The sequence below is a fragment of the Bufo bufo genome, chromosome 6 (assembly GCF_905171765.1).
Source record: "Bufo bufo chromosome 6, aBufBuf1.1, whole genome shotgun sequence".
In the NCBI taxonomy this organism is placed as follows: Eukaryota; Metazoa; Chordata; class Amphibia; order Anura; family Bufonidae; genus Bufo; species Bufo bufo.
The window spans coordinates 351,904,439-351,932,355 of NC_053394.1; the positions used below are offsets into that span (position 1 = coordinate 351,904,439).

The window sequence follows — 27,917 nt, forward strand, 5'->3', positions numbered from 1 at the left end:
CTACAGTATGTTTCTATATAACCTTTGGTGTATTCAGTGGCGGTATGCTTGTCCTCGCCTTTTAAATTTTCTTTTTGTGCTGTTCTGGGCTCTCATGTATATTCAATTGCAGCCCTGTCCTTCTTTTCTTTTATATGCTGCCACACATTCACTTATGTACCCAGCTACAGGCTATTTAGTTCTGCTCCTCTATGTTATTTAATGATCACTTGTGTATTCAGCAGGGGGCTATTTAGTCTTCCTCCCCTTCCCTACTTTACATTCACCTGTATACTCAGCACCTGGTTATTTAGCCTTGCCTCCATCTGCTATCCCATGACCATTCATGTAATTAGGGATAGGAGAGTTGGCCTTTTTTTTTTCTATACTATTTTATGACCGTATGTGTACTCAGCAGCGGACTATCTGACCTTGCTTTTATATATGTGTCACGGCGGACGTGCACTCAGACTAACAGATAAACCACCAACCAGGCTCTAGGCGAGAGGCAGGGGAAGGGTCACCTCCTAGCTAATCCCTGACCTTTCTCCCTGCACTGCTCAGCCCACATGCAGACCTTGGTGGTAGGTATGATATGTCCCCGTGCCTGGGCTGAAACACCCTAAATTCCCTGAAATGGTGAAGAGGGGAAATAGGAGTAGCCTGCTCGCACAGAACCTGGATGGGAGAGATGACACAAAACAATCAAACTTGAAGCCACACTTATCTTTCTGAGCTGGAACAGACAACCTTCCTTCCTAGCTTCCAGGACCAAAGTGATTCCTATAATCCGCTCAGAGCACTGGCTGGAGTGCTATTTAAACTAATGACCCCACCCAGTGCACCTGATGGGAGGCGGATCCAGCACGGCTCCAAAACAAAACACTAAACTCGTGCTGCTATTCTGGCCGACCTCCGCACATAGTCAGGGCGGGGCATGACAATATGTCACCTGAGGCTCATTCATGTACTCAGCAGCAGGTCACTCAGTTCTGCTCCTGTACCCACAGGTGGGACATCTGACCTGGCTTTCCCTTTCTACACTTCCTCTTTGTCCATGCCCCTCTTTCCTTTTCCTCCCTATCGTCTTCTCCACTTCACTCACCCTTCTCCCTCTACCCTGTCTACCCTCTCTTAATACCACTATCTACTCGACCCAATCGAAATCTATACCATAAATATATGGTGTCTATGTTTTAGCTCAGTGCTGAGTTCCGTGGCGGCTATGTCCTCCAAATAGAGCTGGAGCTCCAACGCAGACCTCTGTTCTTTCTCGTGGCTCTGTTAGTGCGGACACTGATGTTAGTTATCTGCACTCCCCGTATAGCTTATAGTCACGGCTGCTAAATCCCTAATCTGTTGCTTGTTAGCATCTGCTTAGAGTTTTATTTAGGTCGCATCTATGTGCGATAGTTTATATGTTCGCTGTATTTTCTTAAAGTTTGGGCGAATTATGTTTACGTTACAGATGGTTATTTCTTATCATATGCACCCGTACATGTCTCAGTGTCCACAATTAGCTATTATGTCCGAAGTGGTGGGACGTACCACATAGTACATATTGGCTGCACACCCCTGCCACACAATATTGGTTGGGATGTTCAGTATGAGAATGCTTTTTAACCAATGTCATGGCTGAAATATGTGTTCTGTCTTGGAATGTTAGAGGTTTGGGTTCACATATTAGACATTATTATCCTCATATTTTATGCATCCAGGAAACACATCTCATTCCTGATTTTTTTAGCAGAATACAGAAACCATGGGTCCAGTGGGCGAGACATGCTTGCCACACCATGTACTCCAGGGGTGTGTCCCTAATGGTACACAAGTCTGTCAGGTGGGAGGTGGAGAGTTTGGTAGTGGATCCGGAGGGACAATATATTTTTGTCTCAGCCTTTGTTAATTGTATGCACTATGTTATTATAGGTGTTTATATCCCCTTGCCAGCTAATATTACGATACTCAACCAAGCAGCCACGTTCGCTGCAGCGCATCCACAAGCCTTGATTTTGTGCATGGGTGATTGTAATATGGTACTTAACTCCTCGTTGGACAGATTTACACAGGGGGCTCCGGCAGACCCCCCTTCTGTCACTCCCACTCCGCTGGCAAGCTTGATGGGGGAGATGGGATGGGTGGATGTGTGGAGACACAGACACCCGCACGACCGCGTCTACTCCTGCCATTCCTCTTCCCACCAGACTTTCTCTCGCATTGACTATGTATTCAGCAACCCAACATTATATAATCGTATCGCCCAGATCGAATATGGGGTTAGAGGCATTTCTGACCACTCCTCTCTGTACCTAGTTGTTTCCGCAACTACATTGACTCCCTATGCTAGTATGAGAATTCCTCCCTTTTGGTTGACCCTGTTGACGCTGCATAAATCAAATCCCTGACCAATTATCGGTGTGGCTGGCTTGCCAGGATCCCTCCGAGAACCCTCTTTTGTTGTGAGAGACACTGAAGGCTTATCTCAGAGGTTGTCTGAGGTCCTCCATAGCATACGTTAGGCTACTTTCACACTTGCGTTGTTCTTTTCCGGCATAGAGTTCCGTCATAGGGGCTCTATACCGGAAAAGAACTGATCAGGTATGTCCCCATGCATTCTGAATGGAGAGTAATCCGTTCAGTTTGCATCAGGATGTCTTCAGTTCAGTCGTTTTGACTGATCAGGCAAAAGAGAAAACCGTAGCATGCTACGGTTTTATCTCTGGCTAAAAAAAGTGAAGACTTGCCTGAATGCCGGATCAGGCATTTTTTCCCATTGGAATGCATTAGTGCCGGATCCGGCATTCAGAATACCGGAATGCCGGATCCGTCCTTCCGGTATGGGCATGCGCAGACTGAAAAAAAGGTGAAAAAATAAATGCCGGATCCATTTTTGCCGGATGACACCGGAAAGACGGATCCGGCATTTAAATGCATTTTTTCGACTGATCAGGCATTTTTAAGACTGATCAGGATCTTGATCAGTCTTACTAATGCCATCAGTTAGCATACATTTTGCCTGATCCGGCAGGCAGTTCCGGCGACGGAACTGCTTGCCGGATCTCTCTGCCGCAAGTGTGAAAGTAGCCTTAAACGGGCTTCTGCCCGCCAGGAGTCTGATATGGTGCAGGATTGCATCAGACTGGAGGCTGCATATGTCGCTAACCCCTCCGACTCTAAGGCCTCTTTCACACGGGCGTTGCGGGAAAATGTGCAGGTGCGTTGCGGAAACACCCGTGATTTTTCCGCGCGAGTGCAAAACACTGTAATGCGTTTTGCACTCGCGTGAGAAAAATCACGCATGTTTGGTACCCAAACCTGAACTTCTTCACAGAAGTTCGGGCTTGGGATCGGTGTTCTGTAGATTGTATTATTTTCCCTTATAACATAGTTATAAGGGAAAATAATAGCATTCTGAATACAGAATGCAAAGTAAAATAACGCTGGAGGGGTTAAAAAAATAATATATTTTTTTTAACTCACCTTAGTCCACTTGATAGCGCAGCTGGCATCTCCTTCTGTATTCTTTCTTTAGGACCTGGGTAAAGGACCTTTGATGACGTCACTCCGGTCATCACATGATCCATCACCATGGTAAAAGATCATGTGACGTACCATGTGATGACCGGAGTGACGTCATCAAAGGTCCTGTAACTGTATTTAATGCTCACCACAGGTCCTATTCAACAAAGGAGACACAAGGAGATGGATTAAGGTGAGTTCATTTTTTTAATATTTTTTTTTAACCCCTCCAGCGCTATTTTACTTACTGTATTCAGAATGCTATTATTTTCCCTTATAACCATGTTATAAGGGAAAATAATAATGATCGGGTCTCCATCTCGATCGTCTCCTAGCAACCGTGCGTGAAAATCGCACCGCATCCGCACTTGCTTGCGGATGCTTGCGATTTTCACGCAACCCCATTCACTTCTATGGGGCCTGCGTTGCGTGAAAAACGCAGAATATAGAGCATGCTGCGATTTTCACGCAACGCATAAGTGATGCGTGAAAATCACCGCTCATCTGAACAGCCCCATAGAAATGAATGGGTCGGTATTCAGTGCGGGTGCAATGCATTCAAATCGCGCATCGCATCCGCGCGGAATACTCGCCCGTGTGAAAGGGGCCTAACAAACAGTCATGGCTTTTCCAGGGTCGCCAATATCATAACCTCCTGAAAGAAAAGGCTCAGCGTAAACTTTTTTTCACTAAACAATCTTATTTTGAACTGGGCAATCAGTCTAGTAAATTATTGGCACACATAGTACACCAAAACCAACACTCTCCTGCAGTGTTAAAAATCCACAATACCACAGGTTCCACGTTGATCGAAACGGAAGCGATCGTTCACCGCTTTCATGAGTTCTATCAAGAACTATACAGCTCTAACTTGCAGATGAAATAGAGGAATACCTTTCTAAACTAACTTTACCTCAACTGTCCTCCCAATATGTGGATTTTTTGGATACCCCTATTACAGCTGAGGAAATTAAATTGCCAATCGCATCTATGTACAACGGGAAATCACCAGGCCCGGATGGCATTCCATTGGAGGTGTATGCCAAATATATTGACTCCCTTATAGAACCACCCCTTACACAGCTGTACGCCAAGGCGCTCACCAAGGACTCCCTACCTGCGTCAATATATGACTCTACTATAATAGTTATCTTAAAACGGGACAAAAACCCGCTGAACAAATGTATTTTGAGTGTCATTCACCATGACCAGTCTGGCTTTATGCCGGGGAAATCAACCTCGGAAAATATTAGAAGAGTCCAGGTTCTAGCACAAATAGGTATTAAACAACAACAGCGGTGGGCCTTTGCGTCTCTCGACGCAGCCAAGGCTTTTGACTTGGTCAAATGGCCCTATCTTCTGAAAACTCTTAAAAGCTTTGGTTTTGGCCCATTCTTTATCAAGTGGGTATCTATTCTATATAAAAAAACAGGTCTAATGTCAATATAAATGGTATCCCCTCCTCTTACTTCACTCTCGGTAGAGGCACGAGACAAGGGTGCCCACTATCACCCTTAATATTTGCTTTGGCCATTGAACCATTGGCGGTTAGTATACGACAGGATGGTGTGTTCCATGGCATTGTCCTGGGTGACATAGAATACAGATTGGGCCTATATACAGACGATATGGTATTATTTATGTCTGATGTGGATGACACTTTCCCTCAGGCTATGCGACTAATTAATGATTTTGGTAGATACTCTGGTTTATGTATAAACTGGTCGAAATCCTTTTTCTTTCCACTATACAATGTACATGACAGAACTACTTTTTATGAATTGCCCATTGTTCAACATTTTAAATATTTAGGGATAACAATCACTAAAGACTCAGGGACTTTCCATTCCATGAACACTCTTCCCTTGCTGGCATATTGCAAAGATAAGTTCAAACTCTGGGGATCGCTCCTATTGTCAGCGGCTGGTCGCATAAACCTTATAAAGATGATAGTGCTACCCAAATGCCTATATATTCTGAAGCACTCCCCTTATACTGTCTCTAATAGATTTTTTCAGCAGTTAAACTCTCTACTCTCACCATTTATATGTGGATCTGGCAGACCCAAATTATCTTTATCCACTTTAACTCGTCCTAGAAATAATGGAGGTATGTCCCTACCTGATATGCACTTTTACTACTTGGCAGGTCAACTGAGATATTTGAAGTCTTGGTTGCTCCCTAGAGTCCAGATGCCGAACTCGGAGGCTCACCTGGCATGCTATTTGAATATTCAATATCTATGGCCGGTGTTAGAAAAAACACAATTATTTTCATGCCCACTATTACCCATTCACAGAGTAGCCATTCAAGTATGGACAGCAGCGAAGAAAATACATGATTATACAGACATAATTGAGGAGCTCCCACTATGGGATAACCCCCTTTTTTCTGATTTATTGTCATTCCATGATGCTAATTTTTGGGAAAACCACAACATTCGCCATATAGGAGACATTTATCATAATAAAGTAGTTATGTCATTTACCGGTCTCCAAATTAAAACCCAACTACCCCACAATGCATTTTACCATTACTTGCAGCTCAGGCATGTTCTCAACACTCAATTCCCGGGATTGCCCTCTATTTCTAAATTTCCCCTTATTGGAGTCCTAAAGTCACAGGGACCTAAGGGGATCATCTCTTTCATATACACCCATCTGATAAACACCCGAATCAAATCCACTCAATTGCCTTTGTTGCATAGATGGCAAAGTTTGATTCCTGACTTGACTGCGGATGACATATGTGAAGTCCTGGAATCATCAGGGTGAGATACACCCTGTATATACAGGGCTTATATTATTTAATTAATAAAACACCCTTTTTGGGCAAAATACACAATATTTCAGGCCTTGCAGCATAAGCACGTTTGAAATTCCTGGGTTATATACTGCTACCATATTGAGTTATAAAACAAACACCCGTTTGGGCAAAAAAAGTTTATTTGGCAGCCTTTGCTGCATATGTCATTGTGAGATACACCCTTAATACATTTGGGTTAGATTCAGAGATTTGAAATACCGCCATTTGGTGCACCAATATTGAATTCAGGCAATCACTGATTCAGGCCGTGTGAGATACACCTTCTACATACAGGGGTTTGATTCAGCCATTTGAAATACAGGCATTTGAAATACAGCCATTTTGGGCAAAGAAATCTTTAATTTAGGCCTACACTGATTCAGGCCGTGTGAGATACCCCCTCTACATACAGGGGTTTGATTCAGCCATTTGAAATACAGCCATTTTGGGCAAAGAAATCTTTAATTCAGGCCTTCACTGGTTCAGGCCGTGTGAGATACACCCTTTACATACTGTCATTCTATTCTACTATTTATTAAACACCCATTTAGGGAAAGATCCTAAATTCGAAAAATATGAGGAGAGCGTCAGATAAGGGACGTGGCCCAGGTCGTGGTGCTGCTGGTGGAGCTCCTGTTGCAGGGAGAGGACGTGGTCGATCTGTGCCAGCTACACGCACAAGTGAAACCCCTTCCTCAGGTGCTAGTAGGCAACAAAACCTGCAGCGGTATGTGGTCGGGCCTAATGCTGCTCTACGAATGGTGAGGCCTGAACAAGTACAGGCGATAGTGGATTGGGTTGCTGACAGTGGATCCAGTTCCTTAACATTGTCTCCCACCCAGTCTCCTGCTGAAAGACCACAGTTGGCACCTGCAGCCGATGTCCATCAGTCTTTCACCTCACCCCCTTTCAAATCAGCCAAGCAGTCTGAACCCTTAAGTCATGCAGCGGTCTCTTCTGCTTTTTGATGACTCTGTTAGCAGGGTTTACCAGGGCCATCCACCTAGCCCTGCCCCAGAAGTGGAAGAGATTGAGTGCCCAACCACTTATCTTTCAAGATGAGTACATGGGAGGACCATCGCAGCTCGTCTCGGATGATGAAGAAACACAGGTGCCAACTGCTGGGGCTTTCGAAAGTGTGCAGACCGACAAGGAAGGCAGGGGTGAAGACTGGGTGGAAGATGATGTGGAGGACGATGAGGTCCTCGACCCCACATGGAATCAAGGTCATGCGAGTGACCTATGTAGTTCGAAGAGGCGGTGGTCGCACAGAGCCACCAACACAGTAGAAGAGGGAGCAGGGTGCAAAAGCGAAGCGGCTGTCCTCTAGACAGTACGCCTGCTACTGCTCACCGCAGCAAGGGACCAAGCACACCAAAGCCAGCTCCAAGGAGTTCCCTGGCGTGGCAGTTCTTCAGACAATGTGCTGACGACAAGACACGAGTGGTTTGCATGCTGTGCAATCAGAGCCTGAAGCGAGGCATAAACGTTCTCAACCTGAGCACAACCTGCATAACCAGGCATTTAAGTGCAAAGCACGAGCTGCAGTGGAGTAGACACCTCAAAAACCAAGAAAGGTCTCTGGCTCCTCCTGCTTCCTCTTCTGCTGCAGTCGCGGCCTCTTCATCCACCTCTGGAGTGACAGTGCCACCTGCCACCCCGCAAACAGAGGATCTGCCAGCAACACCAACACCTGGGTCACCAAGCATCTCCACAATGTCCCACAGAAGCATTCAGCTCTCCATCTCCCAAACGCTGGAGAGGAAGAGGAAGTACTCCCCCTACCCACCCGCGATCCCTAGCCCTGAATGCCAGCATTTCTAAATTACTGGCCTTTGAAATGCTGTCATTCCGTCTGGTGGAGACGGATAGTTTTAAAGGCCTTATGGCGGTGGCTGTCCCACAGTACATCGTGCCCAGCCGCCACTACTTTTCAGTTTGGCGCATGTCCTTCCACCACGAAGGATTGCAGGGCGCTTCAGTTTGCCTCCTGTTGCATCTTCCTCCTACTCTGCTTCCTCATCCTCTACCATCTCCTCATCCGGTCAGCGTAACACCTTCACCACCAACTTCAGCACAGCCAGGGGTAAACGACAGCAGGCAATTTTAAAACTTATCTATTTGGGGGACAAACCCCACACCGCGCAGGAGCTGTGGACGGGCCTTGAACAACAGACCGATGAGTGGTTTGTGCCAGTCAGCCTTAAGCCCGGCCTGGTGGTGTGCGATAATGGGCGAAATCTCGTAGCAGCTCTGGGACTAGCCGGTTTGATGCACATCCCTTGCCTGGCGCATGTGCTGAATTTGGTGGTGCAGAGATTCTTTAAAAATTACCCCGATATGTCAGAGCTGCTGCATAAAGTGCGGGCCGTCTGTGCGCGCTTTCGGCGTTCTCACCCTGCTGCTGCTCGCCTGTCAGCGCTGCAGCGTAACTTCGGCCTTCCCGCTCACCGCCTCATATGCGACGTGCCCACAAGGTGGAACTCCACCTTGCACATGCTAACCAGACTGTGCAAGTAGCAGCAGGCGATAGTGAAGTTTCAGCTGCAGCACGCACGGGTGAGTTGCTCGGCGGAACAGCACCACTTCACCACCAATGACTGGGCCTCCATGCGAGTCCTGTGTTCCTTGTTGACCTGTTTCGAGTACTCCATCAACATGGCCAGTGCCGATATTGCCGTTCTCAGCATTACTATCCCACTTCTATTCCTCTTTGAAAAAACGCTCCTGGAGATGATGGAGGAGGATGTGGCACAGGAGGAGGAAGAGGGATCATTTCGTAGGGTTTCCGGCCAGTCATTACCAAGTGGCTTCGAGGGTGGGTTATTGCACCGACAAACACAAGGTACACAATTGTCCAGACAGGGCACAGTTCTGGAGGATGAGGAGGAGGAGGAGGAACCATATTCACAGCAGGGTGGCACCCAGACCAGCTCTTGGCCATCACTGGTGCGTGGATGGGAGGATACAGAGGACACAGACGATACACTTCCCACAGAGGACAGCTTTTCGTTGCCTCTGGGCAGCCTGGCACACATTAGCAATAACATGCTGCAGTGTCTCCGCAACGACCGCCGAGTTGCCCACATTCTAACTTGTGCTGATTACTGGGTTGCCACGCTGCTGGATCCCCGTTACAAGGACAACGTACCGTCCTTAATTCCCTCACTAGAGCATGATCGTAAGATGCGCGAGTACAATCGCACGCTGGTAGACACGCTGGTGGCATTGCCACCTGAAAGCGGGGGCACAGTGGAAGCACAAGGTGAAGGCAGAGGACGAGGAAGAGGTCGCCAACGCAGCTGGGGCACCGCCAGCACCTCAGAGGGCAGGGTTAGCATGGCCGAAATGTGGAAAAGCTTTGTCAACACGCCACAACAACCAGCACCACCAGCTGATATGGAACGTCTTAGTAGGAAGCAGCATTTCACCAACATAGTGGAGCAGTATCTGTGCACACGCCTACATGTACTGAATGACGAGTCTGCCCCCTTCAACTTCTTGGTCTCCAAATTTGGCACATGGCCTGAGCTTGCCCTTTACGCCTTGGAGGTGCTGGCCTGCCCTGCAGCCAGTGTATTATCTGAACGTGTGTTTAGCACGGCAGGGGGCGTCATCACAGACAAGCGCAGCCGCCTGTCCACAGCCAATGTGGACAAGCTCACATTCATTAAAATGAACCAGGCACGGATTTCTCAGGACTTGTCCGTACCTTGTACAGAATAGACATGTATACCTGCACTAACCAGCCATTGTTATACTGCAGCGCAATTGCTCATTCTTGTATTTTGGATATTTCACACTCTTTTAGAGTGTACCCTAATTTTAAAAAATAAAATTAAAACCAAAAACCTGTGTTGGCTACCTCGTCCTCCTCCATCGCCGCTTCCACTTACACCGCTACGTCCACCGCCTCATCAAACTCCTACTCCATATGGAAGTCCACCTCATAAATCAAATTTTTTATTTTTATTTGTACGTATTATATTTTATATCATTTCACTACTTTGTCATTTACATTTTCTGGTGAAATTCACAAATTTTTGGGTGTATAGTACCACTGCTATACCTAGTAGGCTGGTTAAAAAATAATAATAATAATTGTCGTTAACATTTTCGGGTGAAATTCACTAATTTTGGTGTGTATACTACCACTGCTATACCTAGTAGACCGGTAAAATAAAATCAATAAATAGTCAGTTACATTTTCTGATGAAATTCACCAATTTTTGGGTGTGATGTACCACTGCTATACCTAGTAGACAGGTTTAAAAAAAATTATTGTCAGTTACATTTTTTGGTGAAATTCACCAATTTTTGGGTGTAATATACCCCTCCTCTACCTAGTTGACAGCTTAATAAATTTCAATAATTTTTCTGTTTCATTCTTCAGTTGACATTATAGAATTTTAGACGTGAATAAACACCTGCTATGCATAGGTGACGGAATAAAATTTAATATATTATTCAGTAATTAATGTGCGCCACATCCTTTCATTCAATGCTTAAACTTTGAAAAGTTGTCACACTTTTACTCTTTAATAATTTCTCCCATATTTCAACTCTATAATTTTAAATGTGAAAAAATGAATCCTCCCTTGGATGTGGTCTCTCTTTCTCACGCTCCCTCTCTGGCCTGGAACCCTGATTCCCCACCACCCGTGATCACCATGGTAGGCGCATAAAAGAACATCGAAAGTTGATAGAGCAGATATCAAATTGGATCGTGAACATAACGGGGACGTGCGACATGGTGGGGCAGTAAGTGTGCACACGCCTACACAAACTGACTGACAGGGGTCTGCCCCTGCAACTTCTAGGTCTCCAAATTGGGCACATGGCCTGAGCTTGCCTTTACCCCTTGGGGGTGCTGGCCTACACTGCAGCCAGTGTATTGTCTGAACATGTGTTTAGCCTGACTGGAGGGGGTTATCACAGGTTATATTTCCCAACGTTTTGGGGTGTACCACCGCCTCTTCCACCTACACCGCCACATCCACCGCCTCCTCAACCTCCTACTCCATATGGACCTCGTCCTCCTAGATCAAGATTATTATTATTTTTTTTACCTATTTTATGTTATTTAAAGTCATTTCCCTATCCACATTTTTTTGCAGAGCACTTGCCATGCTCTTAATCACATTTTGATGCCATTTGCAGCCCTCTAGCCCTTTCCATGACATTTTTACAGCCATTTTAGTGCTCAAAAGTTTGGGTCCCCATTGACTTCAATGGGGTTCGGGGTCAAGTTCGGGTCCCGAACAAACTTTTTTCTGAAGTTCGGCTGAACCCTTCGAACCCGAACATCCAGGTGTCCGCTCAACTCTAGTGGTAAGCCCAACACTCACCTAGGGACGACCGCCTTTAAGAAGGCACCTGTCCTCCCATCACCGAGCCCAGTAGGAGCAACGCTGTCGGAACCCACAAAGCCACACTCCTGGCGCTCCACGTCCTGCCTCTTCTCCTTCTCCTCTCTCCTCCCATTTGTCCTCTACTCCACCTTCCACCATGCCGTCGTCGCGTTCATCTGGCAGAAGACAGGCTTACGTGGCCCAAATGTTCAAGCATAAAAAGTTGATGACGCCGGATAACCCTCTTGCTCAATGGCTGACCGCTGGCTTATTGGAACTGCTTGCCCGCCAACTACTGCCATATAAACTGGTGGAATCGGAGGCCTTTAGAAAATTTGTGGCCATTGGCACACCACAATGGAAGGTCCCCGGATGGAAATATTTCTCCCAGAAGGGCATCCCAGAGCTATATGGCCACGTTCAGTGGCAAGTGAATATATATCTGGCACACAGTGTTGGTGCCAAGATACATCTGACCAAGACACGTGGTCAAGCAAATACGGGCAGGGAAGAGACATAATAACTTGTTCTTTTCTGTCAGGTGAATGCATAATTTTTGGGGCCTGTACTCCACTGGCCTACAGTAAAATTGTTATCCACTGACCGCCTAATATACCTCCAGCCACATAATCATTTGTTCTTTTCTGTCAGGTGAATGCATAATTTTTGGGGCCTGTACTCCACTGGCCTACAGTAAAATTGTTATCCACTGACCGCCTAATATACCTCCAGCCACATAATCATTTGTTCTTTTCTGTCAGGTGAATGCCAAATTTTGGGGGCCCGTACTCCTGTGGCCTAAAATAAAATGTTTCTATGCTCCAGAAGGGCATATTTTTGAGAGTTTCCCTTTAAGACGCATAAAAATACATATTTTTTGTGGGAATTTTTACCATTGATCCCACTCTGGTATGTCACTGTCCATGTTGTGGGACTATTTGTGCACTTCTAGTAAGTATTTAATGGCTGAAAATATGACCTGAAGGTTTTTCAAGTTCGCCTGCCATTAAAGTGAATGGGGCCCGCCGTTCATCATTTCCAGGCACGTGGTAGTTATTATAGGGAGGTTCTCCATCCAGCACCTTCATTCTAGCTGGTTCACTACTGAATTGACTAGTACAGAGTTTCTGAAGGGATGTTCATCATTTATGGGCAGGTGGTAGTTGCTACAGGGAGGTGCTCCATATAGCAATACTATTCTAGCTTGTGACTACTGAAATGACTAGAACGGAGTTGCTGAAGGGAGGTTCATAATTTCTAGGCAGGTTGTAGTTGCTACAGGGAGGTCCTCCATACATCAACTCCATTCTTGCTGGTTCACTACTGAAATGACTAAAACGGAGTTGCTGAAGGGAGGTTCATAATTTCTGGGCAGGTGGTATAGTTGCTACAGGGAGGTCCTCCATACAGAAACTTCATTCTAGCTGGTTCAGTACTGAATTGACTAGAACGGAATTGCTGAGGAAGCTTCATTGATTCTGGGCAGGTGGTAGTTGCTACAGGGAGGTCCTCCATACAGCAAGTCCATTCTAGCTGGTTTACTATTGAACTGACTAGAACAGAGTTGCTAAAGGGAGGTTTATCAATTCTGTGCAGCTGGTAGTGTAGTATCCCACTAGGTAAATGTGGGCACTACACAAGGGTCAATATGGCCACGTTATTCTCCACCTCCTGTGGAATATGGCCATTGTACTTTATATGATGTTTCATGTGAATTTCCCTGTGTATTACCTGTATCAGGCCTGCTAGGGGTAGTTCCTCCTCCTAGACAGTAGAGGGAGCTAGGGAACCCCTAGTATATATAGTTAGGTCCAGACAGGAAAGGGGAGGATAGTAGTCCAGGAGGCTAGTGAGTGCAGTCTAGCCTGCCTGAGGTTCCTGAGTAAAGCAAGCTCAGAAGTTTACCACCATGAGAGGGTTTTGCCTCCTGAGAAACCTGAAGTTCCTTTAAGAGTCCAGAGCAGAGCTATTGTTCCAGCTAAACAGAGCTGAAGGGCAGAAGGATTTATTCAAAGCAAGGAGATATATACCTGAGGAAGTTTCCCTAACCAAGGATAAAGCCAGCAATAAGGCATACGGGCCTTGGGATAAAGACAGACAGGATTCTGAGGAAAAGTGCAGCCTGATCTGTAAGTGTTTAACCCTCTGAGTATCTTGCAAGAACATTGTGCCTGCCATTGGATGTAAAGCCTGCCTGTTACCTTCTTGTACATGTGGAACTGAACAAAGAACTGTAAATAGATATGTTTCAGTAAAAGGAAGTTTTGGTTCACTGGAACTTGTGTTCCTCCATTATTACTGCAACAAATCGGTGTGCCACCGTTACCGACACTGGCGTCACAAACTTTAAGGGATCTTGCCACAGGCACATTAAACCTACAACATCTAGGGCACCTCACCTACCACCTGGCCTGGTCCCTATATACAGAGAGTGCCCCAGAGGATCCAAGTGCCAGCCTCTCCATCACTGCTGTACGCCTGCCCAGGGTCTTTCATAAACTGTGAGTAACCAAGAGCAACCCTCGTTTTGCCTATTAACCGTGATCTCACCATCGCAATACCCTGCAGGGTTGCGTACTGCATATTTTGGCGTCACAAACAGGATTTACTGATTATTCCTACGCCATTGTGGAATTTAAACTGTGTGCCATTATTGCCTATAAAGTGATAAATGCCCTATCCGTTTATTTGAAAAAGTTGGGCCAAGAACTGTGAAAATCGCGGTGTGAAGACTATATATTGTTTGCCGCTTCTTAACCCCTTAAGGACTCAGCCCTATTTCACCTTAAGGACTTGGCCATTTTTTGCAAATCTGACCAGTGTCACTTTAAGTGCTGATAACTTTAAAACGCTTTGACTTATCCAGGCCATTCTGAGATTGTTTTTTTTGTCACATAGTGTACTTCATGACACTGGTAAAATGAAGTAAAAAAAAAAATGTTTAAAATATTTTAAAATTGCAAATTTCCACGTTTCAATTTCTCTACCTCTATAATACATAGTAATACCTCCAAAAATAGTTATTACTTTACATTCCCCATATGTCTACTTCATGTTTGGATCATTTTGGGAATGATATTTTATTTTTTGGGGATGTTACAAGGCTTAGAAGTTTAGAAGCAAATCTTGAAATTTTTCAAAAATTAAAAAAAAAAACAATTTTTAGGTACCAGTTCAGGTCTGAAGTCACTTTGCAAGGCTTACATAATAGAAACCACCAAAAAATTACCCCATTCTATAAACTTCACCCCTCAATGTATTCAAAACTGATTTTACAAACTTTGTTAACCCTTTAGGTGTTCCACAAGAGTTAATTTCCGAATTTAGATTTTTTGGCAAATTTTCAATTTGAATAAATTTTTTTCCAGTAACAAAGCAAGGGTTAACAGCCAAACAAAATTCTATATTTATTGCCCCGATTCTGTAGTTTGCAGAAACACCCCATATGTGGCCGTAAACTACTGTACGGGCACACAGTAGGGGGTAGAGGGAAAGGTGCGCCGTATGGTTTTTAGAAGGCAGATTTTGCTGGACTGGTTTTTTTGACACCATGTCCCATTTGAAGCCCCCCTGATGCACCCCTAGAGTAGAAACTCCATAAAAGTGACCCCATCTAAGAAACTACACCCCTCAAGGTATTCAAAACTGATTTTACAAACTTTGTTAACCCTTTAGGTGTTGCACAAGATTTAATGGAAAATAGAGATACAATTTCAAAATTTTTTCCAGTTACATAAACATCCCATATGTGGTCGTAAACCGCTGTACGGGCACACGGCAGGGCGCAGAAGGAAAGGAATGCCATACGGTTTTTGGAAGGCAGATTTTGCTGGACTGTTTTTTTTGACACCATGTCCCATTTGAAGCCCCCCTGATGCACCCCTAGAGTAGAAACTCAAAAAAAGTGACCCCATTTTAGAAACTACGGGATAGGGTGGCAGTTTTGTTGGTACTAGTTTAGGGTACATATGATTTTTGGTTGCTCTATATTACACTTTTTGTGAAGCAAGATAACAAGAAATAGCTTTTTTGGCACCGTTTTTTTTTTGTTATTTACAACATTCATCTGACAGGTTAGATCATGTGGTATTTTTATAGAGCAGGTGGTCACGGACGCGGCGATACCTAATATGTATTAATTTTTATTGGCACTATTTTGGGGTGCATATGACTTTTTGATCGCTTGCTATTACACTTTGTGACGTAAGATGACATAAAATTGCTTTTTTTACACCGTTTTTATTTTAATTTTTTTACGGTGGTCACCTGAGAGGTTGGGTCATGTGATATTTTTATAGAGCCGGTCGATAGGGACGCGGCGATACCCAATATGTATACTTTATTTTTATTTATGTAAGTTTTACACATTGATTTCATTTTTGAAACAAAAAATATCATGTTTTAGTGTCTCCATAGTCTGAGAGCCATAGTTTTTTTCAGTTTTTGGGCGATTATCTTAGGTAGGGTCTCATTTTTTGTGGGATGAGATGACGGTTTGATTGGCACTATTTTGGTGTGCATATGACTTTTTGATGGCTTGCTATTACACTTTTTGTGACGTAAGATGACAAAAAATGGCTTTTTTTACACCGTTTTTATTTTTATTTTTTTACGGTGGTCATCTGAGGGGTTAGGTCATGTGATATTTTTATAGAGCCGGTCGATACGGACGCAACGATACCTAATATGTATACTTTTTTTTAATTTATGTAAGTTTTACACAATTATTTCATTTTTGAAACAAAAAAAAAATCATGTTTTAGTGTTTCCATAGTCTGAGCCATAGTTTTTTCAGTTTTTGGGCGATTATCTTTGGTAGGGTATGATTTTTGCAGGATGAGATGACGGTTTGATTGGTACTATTTTGGCGTACATGCAACTTTTTTGATCACTTTTATTACCTTTTTTGGGAAGTAAGGTGGGCAAAATAAAATTTTCTCATAGTTTTTATTATTATTTTTTATGGCGTTCACAGTGCGGGGAAAGTAACATGACCGTTTTATAGATCAGATCGTTACGGCTGCGGCGATTAGGGATCGACCGATATAGATTTTTTAGGACCGATACCGATAATTTGTGAACTTTCAGGCCGATAGCCGATAATTTATACAGATATTCTCGGAATTTTCATTTTTGGAAAAAAAAAAATTCTACACAAATCTGCTGAAAATTAATATGTTTATTGTTAACGTGTATTATTTTTTTTTGTAAATCTTTCTTTTTCATTTATACTTAATATTTTTGTGTTGTTTTTTTTTTTACTAACTTTTAGCCCCCTTTGGGACTAGAACCCTTGTCCTATTAACCCTGATAGAGATCTATTAGGGTGAATAGGAGCTCACACTGTCCCTGCTGCTCTGTGCTTTGTGCACACAGCAGCAGGGAGCTGAACATGGCAGCCAGGGCTTCAATAGCGTCCTGGCTGCCATGGTAACCGATCGGAGCCCCAGGATTACACTGCTGGGGCTCCGATCGGAGGAGCAGGGGAGAGGGGATCCTGTGGCCACTGCCACCAATGATTAATACTGGGGGGGGGCGCACTGCGCCACCAATGATTAATACTGGGGGGCTTGGGGGGGGCGCACTGCGCCACCAATGAAGATAAGTCTTTCATTAATTCATATACAGGAGGTGGGAGCTGGCTGCAGAATCACATAGCCGGCTCCCGACCTCTATGAGCGGCAGCTGCGATCAGCGGCACCTAAGGGGTTAACTACCGCAGATCGCAGCTGCCGCTCATAGAGGTCGGGAGCCGGCTATGTGATTCTGCAGCCAGCTCCCGCCTCCTGTATATGAGTTAATGAGAGACTTATCTTCATTGGTGGAGCGATGGCCACAGCCCCGCCCCTCCTCTTGTCCTCTCTCCTCTAATTGGCGGCAGCAGCAGCACAGGGGGAGGGAGACAGTGCTTCCTTCTCCCCTGTGCTGCGGAGGGAACACAGAACGCGCTGAGAGCAGCGCGTTCTCTGTTCCCCATACGTTATCGGTATATCGGCAAAATAGATGCCGATACCGATAACGTTCAAAATCCTCAAAGGCACAAAGGCACAGCAGCTGTCACGACTATGTTCATGGTCGTGACTCTTAGACCCGCATGCAGTTGCCAGCGGTCAGTTTGGTTGTTCACCGCAGGTGAGGGCTGTGAGTTGTTTGCCCCACCTGTGGTTGCCGCTGGCAATATGATGTTGGCAGTGTAGCAGCCTGAGCTGGTTGCTGGGCTGCTCGCTGTCTATGCATGTGGTTGCCTCTGGCAACCTGTGTAGTGTATGTGTGCACTTTCCCTGTTCGGTGTGCACAGGGTTTTGTTGTGTGTGCATTTCCCCTTTAAGTAGCTTCACTACCCTGTCTGGTGTTGGAAGGGTTAACTCCCATCCTGGTGTGTGTGAGTGGGTGTGGCTGCTTGGGCTATTTAGCTTCCACTAAATGCCTGAAGCGGAGGGGTACTCCAGCCATGCTGTATGCTGGAGTCATCCTCCTGGTCTTCTTATGCCATTTCTCCAGTGAGGGCCACCCTTGTGGTCATACTGTCTCGGTGAGGAGTGGGGGAAACCCCCCACCGAGCGATGTTAAAAGGATAAGGAAGCTGGGTTGGCTCATACAGTTAGGAGTCAGGGTCAGTATTAGGGACATTTTAGGAGGTGACCTGCTCCCTGATCCTGTCGTCCTGGCCTAGCAGCTTCCTTATCCTTTTAACATCGCTCGGTGGGGGGTTTCCCCCACTCCTCACCGTGACAGCAGCCCCCCGATGGGAGAGGGAGATCCCTGACCCTGACTGTTAACCTTTTCCATACAGCGGTCCGTAAGGTGACCAATGAATTTTTTAAGAGGAGGCGGGTGGGGGATCGCGATCCCGCCTGCCGCACCGCCCGCCTCTCGCACCGCCTGCACCGCCTGCAACCCCCCCCCCCCCCCTTCACCACTCGCCGGCATAAAATCATTCAGGGGTGCAGGCGGGGGGGGGGGGGGGGGGGTGAAAAATCAACATTTTGGGCATTTTAAAGTTTCTGATCAGAAACTGCAGAAAGCGCAGCAAACCGCAGGTCTGAATTGAAAGCGCCGCAATCGCGATTTAAACTAAGGACGTCCTGAGTCCTTAAAGATTCGGCAAATAGGGCGTACCGGTACGCCCTAAGTCCTTAAGGGGTTAATGTCACCGCTTGCTGTCAGTGAATGGACAGCGATATACTTAAAGATGGCCGCCTAAGCTGACTGGACTATCGGTGCGCCTCGTTGTGTCTGTTTGGCGCGAAAAAGAGAAGAGAAGGTACCGCCCAGCCTGTGGAAGAGAAAGTACCACCCTGTCTGTAAAGAAGATACCGCCTACCTTGAATCCCGGAGCTCAGAGAGGCCGCGCCTATCTCCTGACGCTGCGTGTGGGAACTCCGCACAACGTATTCCTGTGCCTTGCGAGACCTGGACTGCGCATCACCGGAGTAAGTAAACTTTCGGTACGAACCGATTCCTTTATATTTGAGCACCGGGTGAATTCCGATCTTGCTGGAAAGCTGGGGGGAGGTTCCTCCTTAGCAATAAGAGACTTAATCCAGGGGGGAACACATCCGATTCAGATCTTGGCCTGCTCCGCTGCTCCTTAAAGGGCCATACTCACTCCATAGTCCCCCTTAGCAACGCTTGAGCCAGCGAAACCCAGCGTGTGTCTGCCTAAAGAAGCTATCTCCAGAGATCACGCCATCTCCGCACCTGAAGAAGCGGGGCAGATGGCCCCCGATATACCTTCTGAAGTGCACGCAGCTGATAACAGGGCGCCTGCCGCTGCGGCAACATCTAGCCTGATGCCACTGACCATGCCATATTATTTTGGGGCCATCTGGTTCCCGCGATATTCCGGGGAAGCCCATAAATTGAAGGACTTTAGAGACCAGATCCTGGCCTTATTCCGGCTCTACTCTATCTCCGCTGAGCAACAAATGGAGATCCTCTTAGCACAGTTAGAAGGGGCCGTCCGCAGGGAGGTCATGTCATGGCCCCGTTCCGAAAAGAATAGCCTGAAACAGATCTTTGATCGCCTCGGCACCACGTTTGAGGCCAGAACGGTGTCAGAAGTTAAGATGCGATTTTTCAGCAGGAAGCAACAGCCTGGTGAGTCACTCCAGGATTTCGCTTTCTCCCTGCAAGAGACCCTGAGGGCTGTGGTCCAGATGGACCCCCGGGAGGCTGAGGACCAGGACCGGACTCTAAGAGAGAAGTTCATTGCGGATGTAAACACTAAGCACTTAAAGGGCCAGCTGAGGATGCTGTCGGCCCAAAACCCCAATTGTGCGTTTTTGGACTTTACAGAGCTGGCCATCAGTATTATAGGCCAAAACCCGCCCACGGGGCAAGTGGCCTCCCTTGAACCTCAGGCCTGCCAGTCAAAAACTAATGTGCGGCCGTCCGGAGCCGGTCAAGCCACCCAGGCTCCAGTAACAGATGTGGTAGCGGCATTAATGGAGCAAGTTAACCATCTCACTAAGAGCTTAGAAAAAGTGTGCAGGAAAATAGAGGAATGGGAAAGACCATTGTTATTAGAGGATGAGAGCCCCCTACCTCAAAGGCTCCTCCCACCTGCATATAAAGAGGTATACCCCAAAGAACTGGATGGACGACCGAGTTACCAGTCTAAGAATCGCAAGCAGCCTGCCACTATTGTAAAAAAATATGGACACACTGAATCAACGTGTTGGCAGTTAAACAGGCCACCCCCGAGGCCGAGGACCGCCCCTCGGGAGGTAGAACAGTAGGTCCAAAGGATCCAAGTTGGATGCCTAGATACGTAGGATCTCGTCCAAAAATTAGCATAAGCATCAACGGGATACCTTTTGAAGCCCTGCTGGATACTGGGCCTCAGGTCACAAAATTCTGGGATTCAAGTTTCCTCACCCTGCCACCAGAATCCTGGCTGGATATCATTGCTAGCAACGGCAAGCCGGTGAAAGTCCATGGGTACTGGGAACCTACCCTTCAGGTAGGAGAAGTCACCTTACCACAGCAAGGTGTGATTGTGGTGCAAGCCTGAGATAAAGGGGGACACCCTGTGATCTTAGGGACTAATGTCTTTAAAAATTGTTACTCTGAGGTGCTTGAGGCATTGAACCAATCCATACCGTCAGCTTCACCTGCTTCTAAAAGAGTCATTCAAACGACTATCAGTGTGCTGTGTGCTCAGCAAAGATTCGCAAATGGAAAAGGAGAAATCTGTACTGCCCGGGATAACCGGCCGGTAATCCTGCCACCGAATTCCCAGATCATCCTATGGTGCTGTGCTGTGCTAGGGATCCAGAGTCAAGACTATCAAGCCCTAGTAGAGCCTATCCAAATTGAGAATCATCCCTTTGTGCGAGCAGCCAAGAGCCTGGTGACCGTATCGCAAGGAAAAAGTGCCTGTCCGTTTGATTAATTTTGGTGATCACCCTGTTACTCTCTCTAAGCACTGCCCCGTTGCTTAGCTTTTTGAGGTATCCTTCCAGGATGTTATCCGTCTGCCTGCCACGGAGACGTTCCAGACCGCACAGAGCAGCAGCACACCTGCCAGCGCCTCTTCAGTATCCTGGTGGGAGGAACTTCATGTGGGGAACAAATCCACCCCGAAGAAGCAAATGGAGGGAGTCCTGAATCTGGTGAAAGAACACCACAAGGCCTTTAGTAAGCACTCCACGGACTACGGAGAGGTCAGTGTAATCAAACACACCATACCCACTGGCTCTCATCCTCCTATTAAGGAGAGATACAGACCCATACCGCCTACTACCTATCAGTCCGTGAAAGAGATGATACAGGAAATGAAGGACTCTAATATAATCCGAGACAGTCATAGTCCCTGGGCTGCGCCCCTAGTTCTTGTTCGAAAAAAAGATGGCAGCATTAGGTTCTGCGTGGACTATAGAAAAATCAATCAAATCACCCATAAAGACGCTTATCCGTTGCCACACATTGAAGAGTCCTTGACTGCCCTGGGGTCATCAGCCTACTTCTCCACTCTGGACTTAACCAGTGGGTACTGGCAGGTACCTATGGCCCCAGAAGATTGGGAGAAGACCGCTTTCACTACGCCTATGGGCCTGTTTGAATTTAATTACATGCCTTTCGGATTGTGTAACGCTCCAGGGACGTTCCAGCGGTTGGAGCGTTGTTTAGGCCATAAGAACTTTGAGACTGTACTGCTATACTTGGATGACGTCATTATCTACTCCAAGACGTATGAGGATCATTTAAAACACCTGGCTGAAGTGTTTCAAGTCCTTGTTAAATATGGCCTTAAAATCAAGCCATCCAAGTGCCATCTGCTGAAACCAGCAATAAAGTACCTAGGGCACGTTGTTAGTGCTGAAGGAGTCCAGCCTGATCCTGATAAACTTGCTGCTGTCCGTAATTGGCCTACTCCCACCACCGTGAAAGAGGTGAGAAGTTTCCTCAGCTTTGCAGGATATTATAGACGCTTCATCCCACATTTTGCACAAATTGTGGATCCGATCCAGGAACTCCTAAGGGGGCATCCCAAGAAGAGTCCAAAGACTCCTATCCGTGTTGAATGGAATGAAGAACGGGAGATTGCCTTCCAGCTCCTAAAGAAGAAGCTGACTGAACCCCCTGTCCTGGGTTACCCGGATTATCAGAAGTCGTTTCACCTCTACACGGATGCCAGTAAAAGAGGCCTGGGAGCCGTGTTGGCTCAGGTGCAAGACAATAAAGAGAGGGTGATTGCCTATGCCAGCAGATCCCTGAGGGGAGCTGAGAAAAACGATCAGAATTATAGTTCCTTCAAGCTGGAGTTCCTTGCCTTAGTGTGGGCTGTGACTGAAAAGTTCAAGGACTACCTTGCTGCCACTCCGTTTGTCGCCTTCACGGACAACAATCCCCTTGCACATCTGAATACAGCCAAGTTGGGAGCTCTGGAGCAAAGATGGGCCTCCCGCCTTGCCAACTATGACTTCACTGTGAAATACCGGGCAGGCCGCTCCAATGATAATGCTGATGCCCTGTCTCAGCTCCCCACTACAGAAGCACCAGATGAACCTAAGGATGCCTGGGAAGAGGTGGAGATGCTGGCGTTTTACAACAAATTTGCTCAGCAGGATTATGTTCGCACTGAAAATCACTCAGCTGCTGATCCCTCTTCATCAAATATTCAGGGGCGAACAAGAAAGGTGGATTAAGCTCCAGTCAGAAAGAAGAGTCCCGGGTAAACTGCTCGACTTCCTTACTGGGGGGAGAACTCCTGAGAGAGTCCGCAGGAAGAGTGCCTACCCAGAACTATTGAGACTGTGGAGACATCGCCACCAACTCTTCCTTCAAAAAGGCCTGTTGCTTAGAAGGAGCCTGGATCCAGTGTCCTGCGATAGGGTGTACCAGATCCTCATACCACGTCGAGACGCCAGTCTGGTGTTAGAGATGTATCATAACCAGTCCGGACACTTTGGCGTGCAGAAAACTGAGGCCACCATTCGCAGGAGGTTCTATTGGATCGGGATGAGAGAAGACATTGATAAATGGTGCCGGGAATGTACTGCCTGTGCCGTCGGGAGAAGTGAACGCCATGACCAGAGAGCGCCTCTCCATCCTATCGTGAGTAAAAACTTCCCATTGATCATGTGAAGTTGGAGCCAAGTCGCTCAGGGTATACTTATGCCATGACCATTATTGATCACTTCACTAAGTTTGTCGTAGCAGTGCCTGTGAAAGACCTGACAGCCAAGACTGCAGCGGGGGCGTTCTGGAAGTATTTCCTCCTGCCATACGGCTGCCCAGAGAGGATCCTCACGGACCAGGGGTCTGCGTTTGAATCACAGTTGTTCCAAGAGATGTGCCTGCTACATAATTTCCAGAAGGTCCGGACCACAGCCTATCATCCGCAAGGTAACGGACTCTGAAAAGATGAATCCAACTCTCATTGAAATGTTGAGAGCAGTACCCCCTGAGACAAGGGGTAATTGGCCTACTCTGCTGCCGCAACTCATGTATACATATAACAATACAATTCACTGCTACACTAAGTACACGCCCTTCTATCTGATGTTCGGCCGTCAAGGGAGGCAACCTGCTGACCACTCCCTGGATGTACAGGGGCCTGATGTCATCAATCCACTACCAAGGACTGATTAGGTGGTGGAGCATCAAAGACATCTCCTTAATGCTAAGGAGATTGTTCAGGAGCGCATGGAAAGTGCCCGAGAGCGACAGCAGAGAGACTTTGACCTGGCTGCTCATGCAGAACCTCTAGCTTTAGAAGACATGGTGTGGCTCAAAAATAACCACCGAACCAGTAAACTGGACAGTAAGTGGGAAAGGACTCCCTACGTAATTTCTGCTATCCCTAATGCTGAGGCCCACATTTATCAAATTTCCAGAGAAGATAAAGGCTCCCAAATTGTACATAGGAATCGTTTAAAACCCTGCATAGAAGGAGAAATTGCAGCAGAGGATATTGAGCCGGTGTCTCCTGAGCCGGAGTCTCCTGAACCCGAGTTGCCAGCCCAACCTGCTGATCCTATGCAGGCTGTTGAGAACCTGATACATGACAAAGAACCACTTCATTGGTTCCTCACACCCTGGTTGAACTTGGTGGTACCAGCTCTAGTTCCTACTAGTCCTCAACCCCAGGATGACCTGTCCTAGAGTGTACCTGAAAGAGCTCCAGAGCCTGTGGACTCTTCTGGCCCTTCTGAACCAGGGCAGGAAGAGCCTCTGCCAGTAAGAAGGTCCACGCGGCCTACTAAGGGGCACCCACCTGTGAGATTTGGAGACTACATTGTGGACCAGAGTAGCTCCTCTCGGGAAACCCCTGTTTAACTGTCTACAAGACCTGGGTACGGACTCATTTTGTTTGTTGAGCCTCTAGGAACTTATGTTATTGTTGCATTTTATTATCATGGACTATCCTGTTTATTCCTGATACGCTGTACCAGGTCAGCGCCCCTGTTCCCTATACTATCCTGAGTGAAGAGAATGACGCCCCTTTTCACTGCACTTGTTCTTTTGCCAGCGGAGCTGCCTGATATTTGTATTGCAAATGTAGATGTGTGTGCCTGCTTTGCATTTTTGTCTTTCAGGTTGCAGTGTCCAGCTGGGTGGGCCCCTTGTGTTGCGCCGAGGACGGGCAACGGCAAAGCAACGGGGTATGTAGTGTCCCACTAGGTAAATGTGGGCACTACACAAGGGTCAATATGGCCACGTTATTCTCCACCTCCTGTGGAATATGGCCATTGTACTTTATATGATGTTTCATGTGATTTTCCCTGTGTATTTCCTGTATCAGGCCTGTTAGGGGTAGTTCCTCCTCCTAGACACTAGAGGGAGCTAGGGAACACCTAGTATATATAGTTAGGTCCAGACAGGAAAGGGGAGGATAGTAGTCCAGGAGGCTAGTGAGTGCAGTCTAGCCTGCCTGAGGTTCCTGAGTAAAGCAAGCTCAGAAGTTTACCACCAGGAGAGGGTTTTGCCTCCTGAGAAACCTGAAGTTCCTATAAGAGTCCAGAGCAGAGCTATTGTTCCAGCTAAACAGAGAGCTGAAGGGCAGAAGGATTTATTCAAAGCAAGGTTAAAGCCAGCAATAGGGCATACGGGCCTTGGGATAAAGACAGACAGGATTCTGAGGAAAAGTGCAGCCTGATCTGTAAGTGTTTAACCCTCTGAGTATCTTGCAAAAACATTGTGCCTGCCATTGGATGTAAAGCCTGCCTGTTACCTTCTTGTACATGTGGAACTGAACAAAGAACTGTAAATAGTTAACTGTTTCAGTAAAAGGAAGTTTTGGTTCACTGCAACTTGTGTTCCTCCATTATTACTGCAACAAATCGGTGTGCCACCGTTACCGGCACTGGCGTCACGAACTTTAAGGGATCTTGCCACAGGCACATTAAACCTACAACACCTAGGGCACCTCACCTACCACCTGGCCTGGTCCCTATATACAGAGAGTGCCCCAGAGGATCCAAGTGCCAGCCTCTCCATCACTGCTGTATGCCTGCCCAGGGTCTTTCATAAACTGTGAGTAACCAAGAGCAACCCTCGTTTTGCCTATTAACCGTGACCTCACCATCGCAATACCCTGCAGGGCTGCGTACTGCAGTAGTTATAAGGACGCCCTCCTTACAGCACGTCCATTCTGGCTGGTGACTTTTGAATTGACTACAATGGAGTTGCTGAAGAGAGGTTCATAATTTCTGGGCAGGTGGTAGTTGCTACAAGGAGGTCCTCCTTACAGCAACTCCATTCTAGCTGGTTCACTACTGAATCGAATAGAACGGAGTTTCTGAAAGGAGGTTCATCATTTCTGGGCAGGCGATAATTGTTACAGGGAGGTCCTCCATATAGCAACTCCATTCTGGCTGGTGACTATTGAACTGACTAGAATGGAGTTGCTGCAGGGAGTGTCTATATGCCAGTGCTATAACAAGTTCCTTCCATATGTCTCCTTTGTTAACCATCCATTCAGCAGTTGGGCCACAACTTATGGACAGCTATAATCCATTATTTTGTTTTATTTTTGGAAAACAAGTTTTGGGGTCTGTTGCTTGTTTTTCCCGCCAGCCAGATACTTGCCGTGTAATGTTTTTCAATTTCTATGAATTACATCTTCACTCCAGAGGTCTGGTAGGAGTTATACTCCAATGACATAGGCAGTCTTGTAGAAGTTAGATATCAGTGGGGTTACACCCCGGCAATGATGTGCTACCAGCAGAAATGTATAGTAAATATTATTGGCTCTCCATTTAATAAATGTTTTCCATGTTCATGAGGGTCCTCTGCCACAATAATGATTTTGAAAGAGTTTGTGCAAGTTATCCACAGGATAGGGGATAACTGACTTATCGGTGGAGGTTTGACTGCTGGGAATCCACTGAGCCAGAGAAAGGGGATCCTGTTCCTCCAGCCATGTGCCCTGCGCTCCATTCATTCTCTATGGAGCCGCCTGACATTGTTGTACTTGACTATCTCCAGAAGTCTCGTAGAAAATGAATGGATTCATGCCTGACCTGCTGCTCCATCACTCTTGTCACAAATGCATGGGAATTCACACAGAAAAATGTGCATATTTCGCAATGTGTGTAGGTACCCTAAACATTTCAGACCACATGGCATCCTTAGTGACAGAATGGAAGTACATAGTTAACTTAACATATTTAAAGGGGATGTCTGGTTTTAAGAGGAAACCAGTTAAGTAACCTCTAATAAAGAGTAGTGGGGTAATTTATCAAACTGGTGTAAAATAGAACTGGCTTAGATGCCCATAGCAACTAATTAGATCCCACCTTTAATTTTCCAAAGGAGCTGTCAAACATGAAAGGTGGAATCTGAATAGTTGTTATGGGCAACTAACTTGGTGTTACTTTACACGAGTTTGATAAATGACCCCATAAATGATTACTTACCTGCCAGATCTCTCTCCAGTTTATTATAGTTAATGGGGCTATCGGGCATTCCAGTAGCCTCCGGCAGTGCTGGATCAGAGAACTCCGACAGGCTGTTCTCTGCTGGAAAAGCCTGTCTGAATTTTTGCCACAGATGTGAAAGTAGTCTAATTCCAACTTTATTGTTGTAATAAAATTAAAAATAAGAAAATCAAAACTTTCTCATCCAACTGTTTTATTGAAACATATAACTAGGGATGAGCGAATCGACTTCAGATGAAACTTTGTGGTTATATGTAGGGATGAGCAGGAGCTCCGTAAAATATTAGAATGTATTGGCTCTAGTGAGCCAAAATTATTGCTTTGCGAAGTCTCGCGAGACTTCGTGCAATAACTTCAGAAATTAATTTGTACTGTAAAAAAACATTTCCCGAACTTGGGTTTGTTTTGAAGGTACCACTTGGAACCGAACCATAGTTCAGAAAATGTTTTTTTACAGTACAAATTTATTTCTGAAGTCATTGCGCAAAGTCTCGCGAGACTTCGCAAAGCAATAACTTCAGCTCATCTGAACCAATACATTCTAATACTGTACGAAGCTCCTGCTCTGTAGAGTTTTAACACAAAGTTTTATGCAAATCGACTTCGGATGTTTGATCCGAAGTCGAATCGCTCATCCCTACATATAACCACAAACCACGTAATACAGATAGAAATGTTTAAATATAAAACTTAACAAGCATCTATCATCATGATCCTAGCACTAAAGCAGTGTTTCCCGACCAGTGTGCCTCCCGCTGTTGCAAAACTACAACTCCCAGCATGCCCGGACAGCCTTTGGCTGTGCGGGCATGCTGGGAGTTGTAGTTTTGCAACAGCTGGAGGCACACTGGTTGGGAAACACTGCACTAAAGCA

At 46.2% G+C, this 27,917-nt stretch overlaps 1 long non-coding RNA gene across 1 annotated transcript; it reads right to left on the bottom strand.

Moving 5' to 3' along the window:
• Positions 1-141: 141 nt before the first annotated feature.
• LOC121005267 lies at positions 142-27,917 on the bottom strand. Its single transcript, XR_005779900.1, has 4 exons — positions 27,739-27,917; positions 21,180-21,189; positions 5,331-5,337; positions 142-151 (listed from the first exon to the last, which is right to left on the bottom strand). It is a non-coding gene; the product is annotated as an uncharacterized LOC121005267 (long non-coding RNA).